This window comes from Bufo bufo, chromosome 2 (genome assembly GCF_905171765.1).
Source record: "Bufo bufo chromosome 2, aBufBuf1.1, whole genome shotgun sequence".
Lineage (NCBI taxonomy): Eukaryota > Metazoa > Chordata > Amphibia > Anura > Bufonidae > Bufo > Bufo bufo.
Genome location: NC_053390.1, coordinates 316,600,254 through 316,618,609, shown reverse-complemented (window position 1 = coordinate 316,618,609; position 18,356 = coordinate 316,600,254). Strand labels below are relative to the sequence as shown.

At 42.2% G+C, this 18,356-nt stretch overlaps 1 protein-coding gene across 1 annotated transcript in view; it reads left to right on the top strand.

Annotated features, from left to right (window-relative positions):
* Positions 1 to 3,231: 3,231 nt before the first annotated feature.
* Positions 3,232 to 18,356, top strand: part of LOC120991490 — a 95,140-nt gene continuing 80,015 nt past the window's right edge. Inside the window, exons 1-2 of the transcript XR_005776686.1 lie at positions 3,232 to 3,461; positions 3,563 to 3,634. The gene's annotated coding sequence lies outside the window, so the exon portion shown is untranslated. The remainder of the gene's footprint in view (positions 3,462 to 3,562; positions 3,635 to 18,356) is intronic.

Sequence of the window (18,356 nt, the reverse complement as noted above, 5' to 3'; positions counted from 1 at the left end):
GCTGATTTGACGCACATTTTAGGCCCCTTGCAGACGAGCGTTCCTCTCGCAGCGAGTCCGCAACGCAGCTCCCGGCCTGACCTCCCAGCGCTGCCGGCGGTCACATAGCATTATGTAACCCTTACAGTTCTGGAATGTATTGCATAACACTGGCAGCATTATGCCAGTGTTATCCAATACATTCCAGAACTGTAAGGGTTACATAGCATCATAAATCAATATAAAGCTATGTGAATCCAGTCAGCGCTGGGAGGTCAGGCCGGGAGCTGCGTTGCGACATCACGGTCACTGATGGGCGGGCTTTAGTGCTGCCCTAGACATTTTACAGGCTAGGGCAGCCCTAAAGCCGGCCCATTAGTGCAGGTGACGTCACCGTGCTCATTGATAGGCGGAAGCCTCCACCTAGCAGTCCTTAAGAAGAGCCCGATACGTCACCGGAACTCCATAAAATGCCTTTGCTCCGCCGTGCTCCGATGCTAATATGAGGGGGGGCTGCCTGGGTGAAAATGTGGGTATGTCCGGATTCGGCTCTGAACCCGGACAACACCTTTAATGCAGAAGTTTTTTTTTTTCCATCAAAAATAACGGATCTCAGATGGAAATGGATAAAACAAATGCAAAATGTGCATAACTGATCACAATGGATGCTTAAAATACAGGATCTGCTTTTGTTTCTTTCTGTTCTGCTGACGGATCCAGAGAATGGAAAATGAAACAGTGATGTGAACCCGGCCTTAGGCTACATTCACACGACCCTATTTTTGGCTCCGCATCCGTTCCACAATTTTGCGGAACGGGTGCGGACCCATTCATTTCAATGGGGCCGCAAAAATATAGAGCATGTCCTATCCTTGTCCGCAATCGCGGACAAGGATAGGCATTTCCATCATAGGGCCGGCTACATTCACACGGCTGGTATCCGTGTTTTGCGTATCCGCAATTTGCGGACCGCAAAACACATACAGTCGTGTGAATGTAGCCTATGAGATACAGATCATCCTGCTAATGAGGAACGTCCTGAAGATATTTTTAGTTTCTTCATGTCCGGCCACAAATGTCATGTATTCCATACAGTGCACAGTAATCTGTACTTCTCTAGTGGTTTGCAGCATACACAGATCTTTGACATTTGACCCTCTTTATATCTTAAAGGGGCTGTCTCACTTAAGTAAGTGGCATTTATCATGTAGAGAAAGTTAATACAAGGCACTTACTAATGTATTGTGATTATCCATATTGCTTCCTTTGCTGGCTTTATTCATTTTTCCATCACATTATACACTGCTTGTTTCCATGGTTACAGACCAGCCTGCAATCAATCAGTGGTGGCCGTGCTTGCACAATATAGGAAAAAGCACCAGTCTATGTTCGTTCCCATGGTCCTGGCCACCAGAGAGGCTTACGCTTTTTCCTACAGTGTGTGAGCACGACCACCACTGATGGATTGCACGGTGGTCTGTAACCATGGAAACGAGCAATGTATAATGTGATGGAAAAATGAATCCAGCCAGCAAAGGAAGCAATATGGACAATCACAATACATTAGTAAGTGCCTTGTATTAACTTTCTCTACATGATAAATGCCACTTGCTGAAGTGAGAAAACCCTTTTAAAAGTAAAAAAGAAAATTTGTCATCAAACAATGGCTAATTCACCCACCACCTAAGTAACTCAGTTGGAAGACTCCCCCAAACCACACTACAGAAATCTATTAGGTATTTACGGTGGGAAATGTGGCATCCTTTTACAGCCGGCTTCTCACTAGTTTGGTGATTTTTCTTTGTTTGTACATCCCAACAGCAATTGGTGCCATAACTTTCTGCTCCGATACTAGTCAATTGTCTGGGGAGTGGTCTTCAGTCCGTGTGAAGGCTCCCAGGCCTGCCATAGCAAACTGCCTGGTAAAGGGGTATTCCAGCCGCTCCATTCATTTCTATGGGAGTTCCTGAGATAGCCGAGTGCTGTATTTGGCTATGTCTGGAATTCCCATAAAAATGAATGAAGTGGCCGCACGCATGTGTGACCGGCCGCTTTGGTCATTTCAGGGTAGCTGCAGGGGGTATGGGGCCGTTCTCATGATTGGTGGGGGCCCCAGTGGTAGGACCCTTACTGATCTGATAGTTATCCTCTATGCTGTGCATAAGGGATAACTTTAACCAACCGGAATACTCCTCCAAGTCCTACCTATGGCATAGCTTAATAGGAAGACTCTCAAAATGCCCTAGACTACAATAGTATTCCACAGTCTATGATACAAGCGTTCAGAAGGTCACATATTTAAGTCCCCTAAGGGGACTTAAAAATGTTTATTATAAAATACAAAATTATTAAAAATTTAAATCCTCCTCCTTATCCACTTTAACATATAAAAAAACCAATTAAACATAAACATCATTGGTATTGCTGCATCCACAAGTAACATAACAGATAAAAAATAAAATGGCCAACTTGCAGTTTTTTTGACACCTTGCCTCCCCAAAAAATGGAATAAAAAGTGATCAAAAAGTTATTTGTACCCCCCAAAATGGTACCAATAAAAACTTAAGCTCGTCCCGCAAAAAAACAAGTACTGTCATGGGTGTCAGAATATGAAGATGAAAATAATTTCTTTAACGTTTTTTATTTTTAAAAAAGGTAGTAAAACATAATAGAAACTATACATGTGGTATCACCGTTATCCTATTGACCTGCAAAAAAAGGTCATGTCATTTTTAGAGCATAGTGAAGGCTGTAAAAACAAAACCCCAAAAACCTTTGCATAATTGTGGGGGGGGGGGGGGTTTCCCACAGTTTGAACCCACAAAGAATTTTGACCTGTTTTCCAGTACAAAATAAGGTAAATAAAATGGTGCCATTACAAAATACAAGTTGCCCCAGGGAAAAACAAAAACAAACCCTCGTCTAGGTGAATAGAAAATTCAAAAAGTTATGGCCTTTGGAAGACAGGGAAGAAAAATCAAAAACACTAAAAAGAATATTGGTCTGGCCCTGAAGAGGTTATTTTATTATTATTATTATTATTATTATTATTATTATTATTATTTATTATTATGATTAAATAATAAAATAACCCCTTTAGGACCAGACCAATATTATTAGTTTTTTTCTCTTGTTGCTTGTATATCCTGTGAGATACGCCTCTCCTCCCTGGCACGCAGTGATCTGATATCTTGAACGTGCTGAAACAAAGAGTATAGCATATCAGCGTTACCTGTCATGTGTCCCTCTTCTTAGACGGAAACCGTTCATGCAAATTTCATACTTCACTGGCTGCCTTTGTTTAGTCTGATCCATAGCAACGATCGGCAAGTCAAATAAACCATTCTTCTAAGCTACGGCTAGTTTTCAGTTCTTTCGACTTTTAGCTAGTTCTTTTTAGCTAGTTTAGCCGGTAGTTTGTATCGCTGCTTATCAAGTGTTCAGTAGAACCCTGCGCTGGGGACATTGACATATCACATCTGGTAAGTGCAGCTGGCTGTGTGATGCATTGCGATGTATGAAAAGCATAGTCTACATTCAGGATTTATATTGTACTGTTATGGTGCTTATTCATTTTTTTAAGCTTGAAAAACATGTCTCTGGCAAGCGGACATTGGGTACAAAGCAACGTCCTTGGAGATGCCCCAAGACCTCGGTATGTTTAATGGCCACTATTTTTTTATTATTCTTAATTCTATATTTATTAACATGCCCTGTAGAACAGTGTACATAGATGCCCAGGAAAGAGCTTACAATCTATTTTATATACATGTTATCATGCTGGAATTTATGCATTTATCATGCAGTAGATAAAAATGGTAGTGGAGCACATAAAATTACTTGGAAGAGACTGGACCTAAACACAACTATACTATACCGCTTTTGCAAATAAAGAAAAAACATGGAATTATGTACAGTGTCTTCATATAAATCAATTGGAGGAGATTTACTAAGCAAAATGCACCAGGATTCTGGCTTAATTTGCACCAAGCACATGCTTTACCCCATGTTTATGTGTTTGAGACTTTGTTTTGACAAGGGGTGGTGGCTTAGTGGAATAGGGCAGTGACTTAATGGGAATAGGAGTGGCTTACCATGAGTCAATGTATGCCAGCATTTTTCAGCAAAATAACTAACCACAGGTAGGGTTGCCACCTTTCCCAACAAAAAGTTCAGTCCACGTTAAGCTATACCCCAAAGGGGGTGTGGTTGTGAGGGCGTGGCTTAACACAGGGTGTTAAGTTTCAATGTTATAATGTCACTCCCATTATTAATAGTGCCCCCATTACTGCCCCCCAGTAATATTAATGCCTCCATTAGTGCCCCCCAGGATTGATAATGCCCCCCATTAGTACTCCCGGTAATAGTAATGCCTCCATTAGTGCCCCCAGTTATTATAATACCTCCATTACTACCCCCAGAATTAATAATGCCCTCATTAGCACCCCCAGAATTAATAGTGCACCCATTAGAGCCCTCGAGTAATATTAATGCCCACAGTAGTGCCCACTTCTCTTTTATGTGCAAAAAAAAAAAAAGCACTCACCTCCTCCATTTGATCGCGCTGTTGTGAACACTCGCTGCTCACTGGATGCGCTCCAGTGTGATGACGTCTCGCAGCTGAGTTGTTTTTTTGTTTTTTGTTAACGGGGGGGGGGGGGGGGGTAAAGGCTGTACTAATGAGCGCTCCATAATGGAAGTGCTCATTAGCAACAGTCCTTACAGGAAAATACCAGCAATTATTATTGCCGATAGAGAAAATAATTACCGATACTTGTAGGGGCACTAAATTACCGGCCTGGCCGGTTAGATACCAGCCGGTGGCAACCCTAACCGCAGGTGGTGTAAAGTTAGACAAATGTTTCTAGCAACTTGCCAAATTATTCATGCAGAGTGAGCCACTGTGATAAATTTGGCACATCTTTAGACTGTTTACAGAGTCTAAATATTAGACAGACTTAGTAGATTTGTCCCTCTGTGGTAAATTGGTGTAAAAGCATACCAAGGTTACGCTGCGTTTATTACTTTTTGTCCCACAATGACATAATATGTTTCTTTGTTGGATCACACATAACATAAAGATGTTTGAAAAAACTAAAATCCTGTTCCAGATTTTGCTTTTTCTTACCCGTGTTATGGCATCCCTTAATGTGCTAGGGCCAGTTAGAAAATGACATCTCTAGTGCACAAATTAATATTGGCTAGCACTGCACAATAGTAGATTTAATATTTTATCGCAGAACAACATACAGCAATATTAAAGTGTACCTGAGGTTTTTTTTTAAGTTTGCATAATGGCTGTGCTGCTTTGTAGAATCATAACTGTGAAAGAGCAGGAGTTTTTTGGGCTTCCCTAATGTCTTTTTCAGCCATTTTAATCCCCTCTTCAGCTGCACAGCTAGATGCATTTCCCTCAGAAGCAGGGGGTGTATCCTTTCTGGGAAATCTACCAGCATTGTACTGCTATGACAGGGGCTCCTTTTTCAGGTAGATGCAGGCAATAAACAGAAATAAAATTATAGGAACTGATTGGTTGTTTTAAGCAAGGAAGATTGCATTCCTGTATGATAGATTTCACCCATGCCCCAGAAGAATTTACTTGATGTGAAAATAAAACATACAGTACATGAAACATTTTTGTAAAATAATTAATTTCTCATAGTTTTGGACCATACTAATATCATATGCATTTCTCATTTATTTAAAGGGGTTGTCCGGGTTCAGAGCTGAACCCAGACTAACCTCTATTTTCACCCAGGCCCCCCTGACTTGAGCATCAGAGCAGTTCATGCTCTCCTTTGCGCTGCGCTAAATTGCGCAGGGCAAATTCTCTTTTGTTCACAATAACACACTGCCAGGCGGAGGCTTCCGCCCGGCAGTGTGTTCAGTGATGTCACCGGCTCTGATGGGCGGGCTTTAGCACTGCCCTAGCCGTTTTACTGCCTAGAGCAGTGCTAAAGACCGCCCATCAGTGCCGGTGCCCTGAGCAGCCGGAAGAAGAGACTTCAGCGCTCCTGCAAGAAACCCGGTACGTCACCGAGTATAAGAAAACTTCACTTCCGGCAAAGAATTTCCTATACGAAAACGGGGCTTCAGAAACATGTGGAAAAGGTAGGACATGTATGTATTATGTATGTCTGTCTTGTACTAATGGAACAAAGTCCTCAATCCCAGACAACCCCTTTAAGGCATCTTAAAATTAGGTCTCATACTAGAGAGCAGCAGAGGGCTCCTGTGTAAGAACAATATATGGGCCCCTTGGACTATAATATCTCATCATAGAGAACAACCCTTAGGCTGGTTTCACACGGGCGTTGCGGGAACATGCGCGATTTTTCCGAACGAGTGCAAAACATTGTAATGCGTTTTGCACTCGCGTGAGAAAAAACTTGCATGTTTGGTACCCAAACCCGAACTTCTTCACAGAAGTTCGGGCTTTGGATGGGTGTTCTGTAGATTGTATTATTTTCCCTTATAACATGGTTATAAGGGAAAATAATAGCATTCTGAATACAGAATGCATAGTAAAATAGGGCTGGAGGGGTTAAAAAAATAAAATAAAATTTAACTCGCCTTAATCCACTTGTTCGCGCAGCCGGCATCTCTTCTGTCTTTAACTGTGAGCAATAGGACCTTTGATGATGTCACTGCGTTCATCACATGGTCCATCACATGATCCATCACCATGGTGATGGATCATATGATGAACGCAGTGACATCATCAAAGGTCCTATTGCTCACAGTTAAAGACAGAAGAGATGCCGGCTGCGCGAACAAGTAGATTAAGGTGAGTTATATTTTTTGAAAAATCGTTTTAACCCCTCCAGCCCTATTTTACTTAGCATTCTGTATTCAGAATGCTATTATTTTCCCTTATAACCATGTTATAAGGGGAAATAATAATGATCGGGTCCCCCATCCCGATCGTCACCTAGCAACCGTGCGTGAAAATCGCACCGCATCCGCACTTGCTTGCGGATGCTTGCGATTTTCACGCAACCCCATTCACTTCTATGGGGCCTGCTTTGCGTGAAAAACGCAGAATATAGAACATGCTGCGATTTTCACGCAACGCACAAGTGATGCGTGAAAATCACCGCTCGTGTGCACAGCCCCATAGAAATGAATGGGTCATGATTCAGTGCGGTTGCAATGCTTTCAACTCACGCATCGCATCCGCGCGGAATACTCGCCCATGTGAAAGGGGCCTTATTCCTCTCTAACACTCACCAGTAATTGTGAGCCATGAAATTCACTAGTCGCTTACAAGCAATCTAATACACAGTGGGATGCTGCTTTTAAAGTTGCAGTGAGTTTGTGCCGCTGCACAGGTTGGTTTCTCTGACACAATAGCAAACGGGTCCGTCCCCCATTGACTTTCAATGGTGTTCAAGACGGATTCGTCATGGCTATAGAAGACATAATACAACCGGATCCGTTCATGACAGATGCATGCGGTTGTACAGGGTGGGCCATTTATATGGATACACCTTAATAAAATGGGAATGGTTGGTGATATTAACTTCCTGTTTGTGGCACATTAGTATATGTGAGGGGGGAAACTTTTCAAGATGGGTGGTGACCATGGCGGCCATTTTGAAGTCGGCCATTTTGAATCCAACTTTTGTTTTTTCAATAGGAAGAGGGTCATGTGACACATCAAACTTATTGGGAATTTCACACGAAAAACAATGGTGTGCTTGGTTTTAACGTAACTTTATTCTTTCATGAGTTATTTACAAGTTTCTCTTTGTTTACAGCCATTGACATGTCGCCGAGGTTAACACGTGAGGAGCGGATAGAAATTGTGTTGATGTCTGGTGAACGCAGTAACCGGGTCATTGCAGCAGATTTCAATGCAAGACACCCTACGAGACCACCCATCTCCCATGCTACAGTTAGCAAACTGCTTGCTAAGTTTCGTGAAACTGGTTCAGTGTTGGATTTGCCAAAATGTGGACGCATGAAATCTGTCTCTAATGAAGAAACATCAGTGGCTGTCCTAGCTTCATTCAGCAAGAGCCCACAGCATAGCACTCGCCGCATGTCACTGGAGAGTGGCATTAGTCGTTCATCCCTTTGGCGGATATTAGCTACTCACAAATGGCACCCTTACAAACTCCAGCTACTGCAGCATCTCAACGAGGATGACCCAGATCGGCGCACTGAATTTGCAGAATGGGCAAAACAAAAATTGGAACAGGACCTTCAGTTTACGCAGAAGATTTTGTTCAGTGATGAGGCAAACTTTTATGTGAATGGTAAAGTTAACAAACAAAACCACCGCTATTGGTCTGACACTAACCCACATTGGATAGATCCCTCCAAGACTGTTGGAACAAAAAAATTGATGGTATGGTGTGGTATATGGGGTACAAAGATAGTGGGGCAATTCTTCATCAATGGAAACCTCAAGGCCACTGGATATGCGAAATTGCTACATGATGATGTGTTTCCCTCTTTATGCACTGAAGCTGGCACGTTCCCTGAGTTTTTCCAGCAAGATGGTGCACCACCACATTATGGGTGTCAGGTCCGAGCATTCCTAGATGAACAGTTTCCTGGAAAGTGGATTGGTCGTCGTGGGCCAGTTGAATGGCCCCCAAGGTCTCCCGATCTGACCCCCTTAGACTTTTATCTTTGGGGTCATCTGAAGGCAATTGTCTATGCTGTGAAGATACGAGATGTGCAGCACCTGAAACTACGGATACTGGAAGCCTGTGCTAGTATTTCTCCTGCGGTGTTGCTATCAGTGTGTGAAGAGTGGGAGAAGAGGGTTGCATTGACAATCCAACACAATGGGCAGCACATTGAACACATTTTATAAGTGGTCAGAAACTTGTAAATAACTCATGAAATAATAAAGTTACGTTAAAACCAAGCACACCATTGTTTTTCTTGTGAAATTCCCAATAAGTTTGATGTGTCACATGACCCTCTTCCTATTGAAAAAAACAAAAGTTGGATTCAAAATGGCCGACTTCAAAATGGCCGCCATGGTCACCACCCATCTTGAAAAGTTTCCCCTCTCACATATACTAATGTGCCACAAACAGGAAGTTAATATCACCAACCATTCCCATTTTATTAAGGTGTATCCATATAAATGCCCACCCTGTATTATGGTCATGGGAGCATTTTTGCAGATCCATGACAGATCTGCAAAAAACGCTAATATGAAGTAGCCTAAAGTAAAATAACACTTTAATCAGGTGAACCACAGCTATGTGTCTGTGCAAACAGTTGGCTAGGATGTTGATGACAGATTCCCTTTAACAGTAATCTCTGTTACTGTGTTGCTATTTGACTTTATTCCACTGACTGACTAGGAACCATACATTAATTCACGGGGCCACCAAGAATCAGACACTGGGGCAAATTTACTATTTTCCCTTTCATCCTCCATGACGGCATACCATGAGAGATGACCCACCAACCAGGTAGGGACAGGAAGAATAAATTTGACCCTCCTCCGGCTCCTCCTCAGTGTCTTCCTGTCCCTCCAGGTGGAAACAGATTATCCTCATGGCACTTGCTGTGAGGCCACTTTCTGTGTAAGGCAGGCAGAGGCGGGATAAGAAGATGGAATGCCTTTCACAAGAGGGAAGCAGGCAGCACCCGTGCCCTAGTTGGGTATTGAGGTGCTGGTAGGCGTTGGAGATCCCTGCTCCTTACCTCCCGCTCTGTGCATCGGGCGCAGAGGTCCATGTGAAGACCGGACACTCAGGGAGTATCTCCGGTCGTTTTCAAGCTCCTCATCGCAGCCTGATACTTTTGGCACTTGCAATGACGTCACCGGAAGTCGGATGCGTTCCAGGAGGTACTTCCGGTCTGTGTAACGCACGCTAAGGGGGCAGAGCTAAAATTGGCGCCCAGGATCAAGGCGGACGTCGCTCGCTGATCTTGCGTCTGCAGGTAAGAGTACTTCAAGGGGTCAGATGTAAAGTGGCCAAACATGTTTGAGCCTGGTACAGTCCAAATGGAGACCTCCCAGGGGCCAACTATTGTAAGTTACTCAAAGTCTCTTGGGAAAATGCTGTATATTTTTACTTATGCTAACCCCCTTGTACCTCTGTCTCCCTCTCTTACTGTATGCATTTAGAGTGATAACGATGGGGCTCAGGGAGCTAAACCTAGTCCAAAAACTAAGAAATGTGTTATATGTTACCTGATTCATATACAAAAAAACTCTGCAAAAAATGTACTACAAATATGGCGAAGGATCTGGTTCCTTCAATTAGAGAGGAATTAAGGGACGTAATCAGGGAAGAAAAGCGGGCAGCCCTTTCTGAAAATCCTATGCCTACCCCTGGTACATCTGCGTCAAAACATAGTGAACCTAAATTAGGTTACTCCAGTTCATCGTCCTCAGAGTCAGAACAAGACTTAGATTCAGAGGGCCTTGTCACTTCTGATTCCTCTGGATCTGATTCAGAATTTAAAAGTTTTCTCTTCTCCTCTGAGGATACAAAGGATCTAATAAAAGCTGTCAGGGCGACCATGGATCTCTCGTAAGAAAAGGTCCAGAGGTCCGTCCAAGATCAGATGTTTAGTGGACTAGAACAAAGGAAAAAGAGAGTTTTTCCAGTCCACAAAAATATGCAGGAGTTAATAAAAAGGCAATGGAAGACTCTGGATAGGAAATTATTTATTCCAAAAACTATGAGTCGCCTTCCATTTAGTGATAAAGATTAGAGGCGTTGTTTACGTCCTGTCCTAAAGTATATGTATCCTTATCAAAATTAGTCAAGGGGGCAAATGCCCTTCCATTTGAGGACATGGGGTCCCTAAAAGACCCCATGGATAAGAAAGCATATTAAAGTCTGAAGAAGACCTGGGAGGCTGCCGCTGCTTTATTTAAACCAAATCTAGCTGCTACATCCGTTTCTAGATCCCTAAAAAGATGGTTATCACAGTTGGAATCTCTTCTAAAAGAAGAGGCTACTTATGACTCCCTCAAAGACTCCTTTCCCCTCCTATTAAAAGCGGTGGACTTCTTGTCCGATTCCACAGCAGAATCGGTCAGAATGGCAGCAAGAACATCGGGACTAGCGGTAGTGGCCAGAAGGACGCTTTGGTTAAAATCTTGGAGGGCGACATCAGTTCCAAGATGAAACTATGTAGTTTGCCCTTTCATGGGAATTTGATGTTTGGCCAGGATTTAGAAAGAATTTTTAAAGAGAACTTCGGACTCTAAAAAATCATTTACCATGGGATACAAATAAAAGAAAATTTCCCTTTCGGAGGGTCAAAAAAAGATAGTTCCTTCCAGGCCAAAAGATATAATAGAGAAGGACAGTGGTCCAGGGAAAAAAAACAAAAGACCGGAAACAGAGGATTAAAGTTTTTCACAAAAGAATGGGAAGAGATTACCGTAAACCCTTGGGTTCTAAATATTGTATCAAGGGGTTACGATATTTCTTTTTGTCTTCCTCCTCCCATGAATGTTTTCAGAATAACCCCAAATCAAAGATCGGCGGTTTTACAAGAAAAATTTGAAGAAGAGATGGGAAGCGCATTGCTTTCATCTCTCTTTCCAAGGACAATGGTCCGATGGTCAGAGGTCTCTCTTTTCAAATCAGGGGGAATTGTCCGCAGTCTGGGAATCTATAAAGGCATTGTCCCATTACATAGAGGGGAAAGACATTCAAGTAAGGACGGACAACGCGACCGTAGTTGCGTATCTAAACCATCAAGGGGGAATAAGAAGTGTAGGTCTAAGTCTATTAACAGGAAAAATATTTTCCTTGGCAGAAGTTCACTCAAGATCACTATCGGCAGTACACTTAAAAGGATCCTTAAATACAAAGGCGGACTTCCTAAGCAGAAATTCACTGAGGTCAACAGAATGGAGACTAGAAAAGGAAGTTTTTCTCCAGATTACAGAATTATGGGGTACTCCCCTAGTGTCTCAGCAGATAACACAAAACCCAAAAAATTATTTTCCCTAAACCCCTTCGACGGGATCATAGGAGTAGACGCGCTGTCACAAAAGTGGGACTTTCAGCTGGCGTACGCCTTTCCTTCTCTTCAGTTAGTTCCCAGGGTGCTAAAGAGATCCGCCTAGACAAGGCCCATGTGATTTTAATAGCCCCTCTGTGGCCGAAAAGGCTGTGGTTCCCTCTTCTGAAGCTCCTGTCAATTCAGAGCCCATGGATTCTTCCCTGGAGACAAGATCTTTTGTCGCAGGATCCAATCTTTCATCCCAAAGTGGAAAGGTTACATCTGGCAGCTTGGAACCTGAGAGGGTGACATTGAGGTAAAAGGGCTTATCGGACGCCATAATTGACACCATGCCGACTAGCAAGAAAGAAGTTACTTCCAAGATTTACTCTAAAATCTGCAGAAGGTCCTGTAGTTGGTGTACTCAATCGGGGAACTCTTCTCAGAGATTTTCCATCCAGGCAATTTTGGGATTCTTACAAACAGGATTTGAGAAAGGGTTACTACCAAATACCTTAAGAGTACATATATCAGCATTAAGTTCGGTGTTTAATGAAAAAATTGCGAACCACCCTTGGGTTATCTGGTTTTTGAAAGGGGCAGATAGACTAAGATCCTTCTTAAGACCTACAGTTCCTCCCTGGGATCTTAATTTAGTTTTATCAGGTCTGACAATTCACCCTTTTGAACCCCTTTCAGAAGCCTCGCTGAAGTATGTTGCTCTGAAAACCCTATTTTTAGTAGCAATTACCTCTACCTCACAGCCACTCACTCAAAGTCAATTATTTTGTGATTCTAGAGGAGCATCTATCGATTTATATGATTTCCTGTATTATTATATCTCATACTTTAAATCTCACATCACACATTTTTATATTTTTGCATTTCACAACTTTTTTCCCCTATATTTTCAGTATAACACTAGGAAACATAATAAAGACAAAATCATGATCCAAGCGCATTCATCATTATGGTCATATTAACCATCACCTCCAATTCATTCATTTTATGATAGTGGTATAGTCTGTGCCTTTCATGCAGTCATGCCTAGCAATGCTTTTTTCTAGCCCTTTCTCCTAAGGGTACTGCCACATATCCTGCCGATGCTTTTTTGAATGCGTCAAAAAACGTATCAAAAACATGCATGCGGTTTTTGCAACAACGTACCTGTGATTATGCTGCTTCCAGCAGAGAAAAAGAGTAAATCACAAGCACCCAGGATCTAGGTTTTATTTCCTGATCTTTAGTTGTGTCTTCTAATTACTCACATCCTGCATAACATGAGTTGAACTACTTCCTGTTCTAAGCCTGACTCTCACTAACAGATTATTGTGTAAAAGGTTTCCAGGCTATGCAAGCATGATTGTGAAGAGTTCATACAATAAAATGTATCATATAATATTTTAATTAACACTGAAACATGTTCTCTTCCTAAGCTTCTATTTCTTGTAAGGACCCTTTTACATGGACCTATGATTGAGAACAAAACACACTTGTTCCCAATCATTGCCTCGTATAAACAGGTTGGAGATCACCCTTAACCCTTAGGATACCGGAGGTTTTTTTCGTTTTTGCGTAATAACTTTTTTATATTTCAGTCACATAGCTGTATGAGGGCTGTTTTTTGCAGGACAGGTTGTATTTTCTAATGCCATCATTAATTATGGCATAAAATGTAATGGGAAGCTGTGAAAAAATTCCAAATGGGGTGAAATTGGAAAAAAAACACAATTCCTCCACCGTTTTATGGGTTTTGTACCCATGGCGTTTCATTTATGGCAAAACTGACCCATGCCCTTCATTCTCTGGGTCAGTACGATTACAACGATACCCCATATGTGTAGGTTTTTTATGTCTAAATAGTGTAAAAATAAATGTAAACTTTGATAAAAAAATAATAATTTTACATCACCATATTCTGACCCCCACAACTTTTTTATACTTATGTCTACTGAGCTGTTTAGGGGCTCATTTATTTGCGGAACAATCTGTAGTTTTTATTGATATCATTTTGGAGTGTGCTTGACTTTTTGATCACATTCTATAAAAAAAATTTGGGTAAGAGAAGCAATGAAAAAATGGCAAATTGGCCATTTTGGCCCTTTTTTCCATTACGCCATTCACCGTATTGGAAATTTAAAAAAATATTTTAATAGTATGGGCGTTTTCGATCGTGATGATATCCATGATGTTTATAGTTATTGTTATTTAGGTATTTATTTTTTAATTATACGGAAAGGGGGGTGATTTAAACTTTTTTTTTTTATATATACACTGCTCAAAAAAATAAAGGGAACACTTAAACAACACAATGTAACTCCAAGTCAATCACACTTCTGTGAAATCAAACTGTCCACTTAGGAAGCAACACTGAGTGACAATCAATTTCACATGCTGTTATGCAAATGGGATAGACAACAGGTGGAAGTTATAGGCAATTAGCAAGACACCCCCAATAAAGGAGTGGTTCTGCAGGTGGTGACCTGACCACTTCTCAGTTCCTATGCTTCCTGGCTGGTGTTTTGGTCACTTTTGAATGCTGGCGGTGCTTTCACTCTAGTGGTAGCATGAGACGGAGTCTACAACCCACACAAGTGGCTCAGGTAGTGCAGCTTATCCAGGATGGCACATCAATGCGATCTGTGGCAAGAAGGTTTGCTGTGTCTGCCAGCTTAGTGTCCAGAGCATGGAGGCGCTACCAGGAGACAGGCCAGTACATCAGGAGACGTGGAGGAGGCCGTAGGAGGGCAACAACCCAGCAGCAGGACCGCTACCTCCGCCTTTGTGCAAGGAGGAACAGGAGGAGCACTGCCAGAGCCCTGCAAAATGACCTCTAGCAGGCCACAAATGTGCATGCGTCTGCTCAAACGGTCAGAAACAGACTCCATGAGGGTGATATGAGGGTCGGACGTCCACAGGTGGGGGTTGTGCTTACAGCCCAACACCGTGCAGGACGTTTGGCATTTGCCAGAAAACACCAAGATTGGCAAATTCGCCACTGGCGCCCTGTGCTCTTCACAGATGAAAGCAGGTTCACACTGAGCACACGTAACAGACGTGACAGAGTCTGGAGATGCCGTGGAGAACGTTCTGCTGCCTGCAACATCCTCCAGCATGACCGGTTTGGCATTAGGTCAGTAATGGTGTGGGATGGCATTTCTTTGGAGGGCCGCACAGCCCTCCATGTGCTCGCCAGAGGTAGCCTGACTGCCATTAGGTACCGAGATGAGATCCTCAGACCCCTTGTGAGACCATATGGTGGTGCGGTTGGCCCTGGGTTCCTCCTAATGCAAGACAATGCTAGATCTCATGTGGCTGGAGTGTGTCAGCAGTTCCTGCAAGACAAAGGCGTTGATGCTATGGACTGGCCCGCCCGTTCCCCAGACCTGAATCCAATTGAGCACATCTGGGACATCACGTCTCGCTCTATCCACCAACGTCACATTGCACCACAGACTGTCCAGGAGTTGGCAGATGCTTTAGTCCAGGTCTGGGATGAGATCCCTCAGGAGATCGTCCGCCACCTCATCAGGAGCATGCACAGGCGTTGTAGGGAGGTCATACAGGCACGTGGAGGCCACACACACTACTGAGCCTCATTTTGACTTGTTTTAAGGACATTACATCAAAGTTGGATCAGCCTGTAGTGTGTTTTTCCACTTTAAATTTGAGGGTGACTCCAAATCCAGACCTCCATGGGTTAAAAAATTCGATTTCCATTTATTTTTTTTGTGTGATTTTGTTGTCAGCACATTCAACTATGTAAAGAACAAAGTATTTCAGAAGAATATTTAATTAATTCAGATCTAGGATGTGTTATTTTTGAGTTCCCTTTATTTTTTTGAGCAGTGTATATATATATATATATTTTTCTTTTTTTATTTTTTATTTTTTTTTTGTGATCATTTTGAAGCTCATATAGGAGCCTATAAATAATGTTTTTTAATTTTTGATTTTGTTCTATCAGGGATTTTTAAATTTACATTTAAACCCTATTTTGCTCATTTCTTATCCTGGCCATTTCTTATCTGGTGGCCAAAATAAGAATTGCAGCATGAACACTTTCAGCCTCATCAGTGAGGCTGAACGTATACAGCGCAACTACCGATGCCCGCATTGGCCACACGGGGCATCGGTAGCAAGTCTTTGCGCATTTAGATGCCGTGATCTCGCTTGATCACGGCATCTAAAGCCTTTAATTACCGCAATCTGCATTATTGCCGGTCAAGGTAATTAGCCGCAGGTCTCTGCTGTATGAAACAGCAGAGATCTGCCGGCCATGACGCCCGCTGCACGTGCGAGCGGGCACCATGTGTACACATCGCTCCAGCTGGTAGCGAAGGTGTTAAAAATGATCAAATGCATATCAATCAGGTGGTCACAGCTTTCATGTAAACAGGATGAGCCGCTAATAATATACAAAGAGAACGAGGGATGAACAATCCTAGTAACGATCATTCTTTCCCCAGTAAGGTTGCATCAGGTCGTGTAAAAATCAGCATAGATGGACGTGTATATCATCAATCGGCGCTCATAAGGGGATGAATTTGCCCCATGGAAAATCCCCAAAAACTCTGCAAACACAAATAAAGTACAATAATGCCATAATTATAGAAAATATTTAGGTGCTAATGCTACGTTCATTCTATAAATTTGAGATTCTTGGCAGATACATTTTGAACAAAATTATTTGTGCCTGTCCGCTACCAGCCCAGCATCAAGACAATCTCTATAGGACAAGAACCTAACACTAAATGCTACCTACCCCATACTGGCCACCATTAAATACAGGGAATGCAGGTTCCACATGCATGCTGAGCCCACTTTATATCTTACCTCTCCTGGTGCCAGAAGGCTTCCAATGAATGCAGGGAGAACACATCTCCAATGCAAACTGCATTCATTGGAAGCCTTCTGGCACCAGGAGAGGTAAGGTATAGAGTGGGCTCCGCATGCATGTGGAACCTGCATTTCCTGTATTTTATGTTGGCCATTATGGCACCAAAAGCGGTAAAAGGCAGAGTGGACCCAGCTTGCATGCGGAACCTGCATTCCCTGTATTTTATGGTGGCCAGTAGGGCACCGTAACGGGTAGCATTTAGTGTTAGGTTCCTGTACAAAAGAGATCACCTTGACGCTGGCGGACAGGCACAAATAATTTTGTACAAAATGTATTTGCCAAGAATCTCCAATTTATAAAATTAGCATAGCATTAGCACCAGAATATTTCCTATAACAATGGCATTATTGTACTTTATTTGTGTTTGCAGAGTGTTGTTGCATTGTTTTTTTGTTTTAGTGCTTTCAACCATGGCAACGTGCACCTGGATGTGCTGACTGACCCCTTTTTCTTTGCCCCATGTAAAAGCGCCATAAGACTGTCAGTTATTTAGACCTCCAGAAGTAGCCTCTGTTGAATTCATTAATATTCCCCATGACTTACTTATAAAAATGTCTATACAAAATACATTGTAATAGGGTTTATTTTACACAGGAGTCTTTGAAACATAAAAGCATAATGCAGTAAAGTTTCTTTCATCCAGTAGCCATCAGATCAGAAATGCAATAGAAACTGCAGGGAAGGCTCTAACCACTATCAGGGCCCATTGACATGGACAGATACACATTGAACTTGATAGACGTTTGTCTTTTTTCAACCGTATTAATTATGTAAGATGACAATGATTGAGAATGAACCGTTTTACAGGGAGTGCAGAATTATTAGGCAAGTTGTATTTTTGAGGATTAATTTTATTATTGAACAACAACCATGTTCTCAATGAACCCAAAAAACTCATTAATATCAAAGCTGAATATTTTTGGAAGTAGTTTTTAGTTTGTTTTTAGTTTTAGCTATTTTAGGGGGATATCTGTGTGTGCAGGTGACTATTACTGTGCATAATTATTAGGCAACTTAACAAAAAAAATATATATACCCATTTCAATTATTTATTTTTACCAGTGAAACCAATATAACATCTCAACATTCACAAATATACATTTCTGACATTCAAAAACAAAACAAAAACAAATCAGTGACCAATATAGCCACCTTTCTTTGCAAGGACACTCAAAAGCCTGCCATCCATGGATTCTGTCAGTGTTTTGATCTGTTCACCATCAACATTGCGTGCAGCAGCAACCACAGCCTCCCAGACACTGTTCAGAGAGGTGTACTGTTTTCCCTCCTTGTAAATCTCACATTTGATGATGGACCACAGGTTCTCAATGGGGTTCAGATCAGGTGAACAAGGAGGCCATGTCATTAGATTTTCTTCTTTTATACCCTTTCTTGCCAGCCACTCTGTGGAGTACTTGGACGCATGTGATGGAGCATTGTCCTGCATGAAAATCATGTTTTTCTTGAAGGATGCAGACTTCTTCCTGTACCACTGCTTGAAGAAGGTGTCTTCCAGAAACTGGCAGTAGGACTG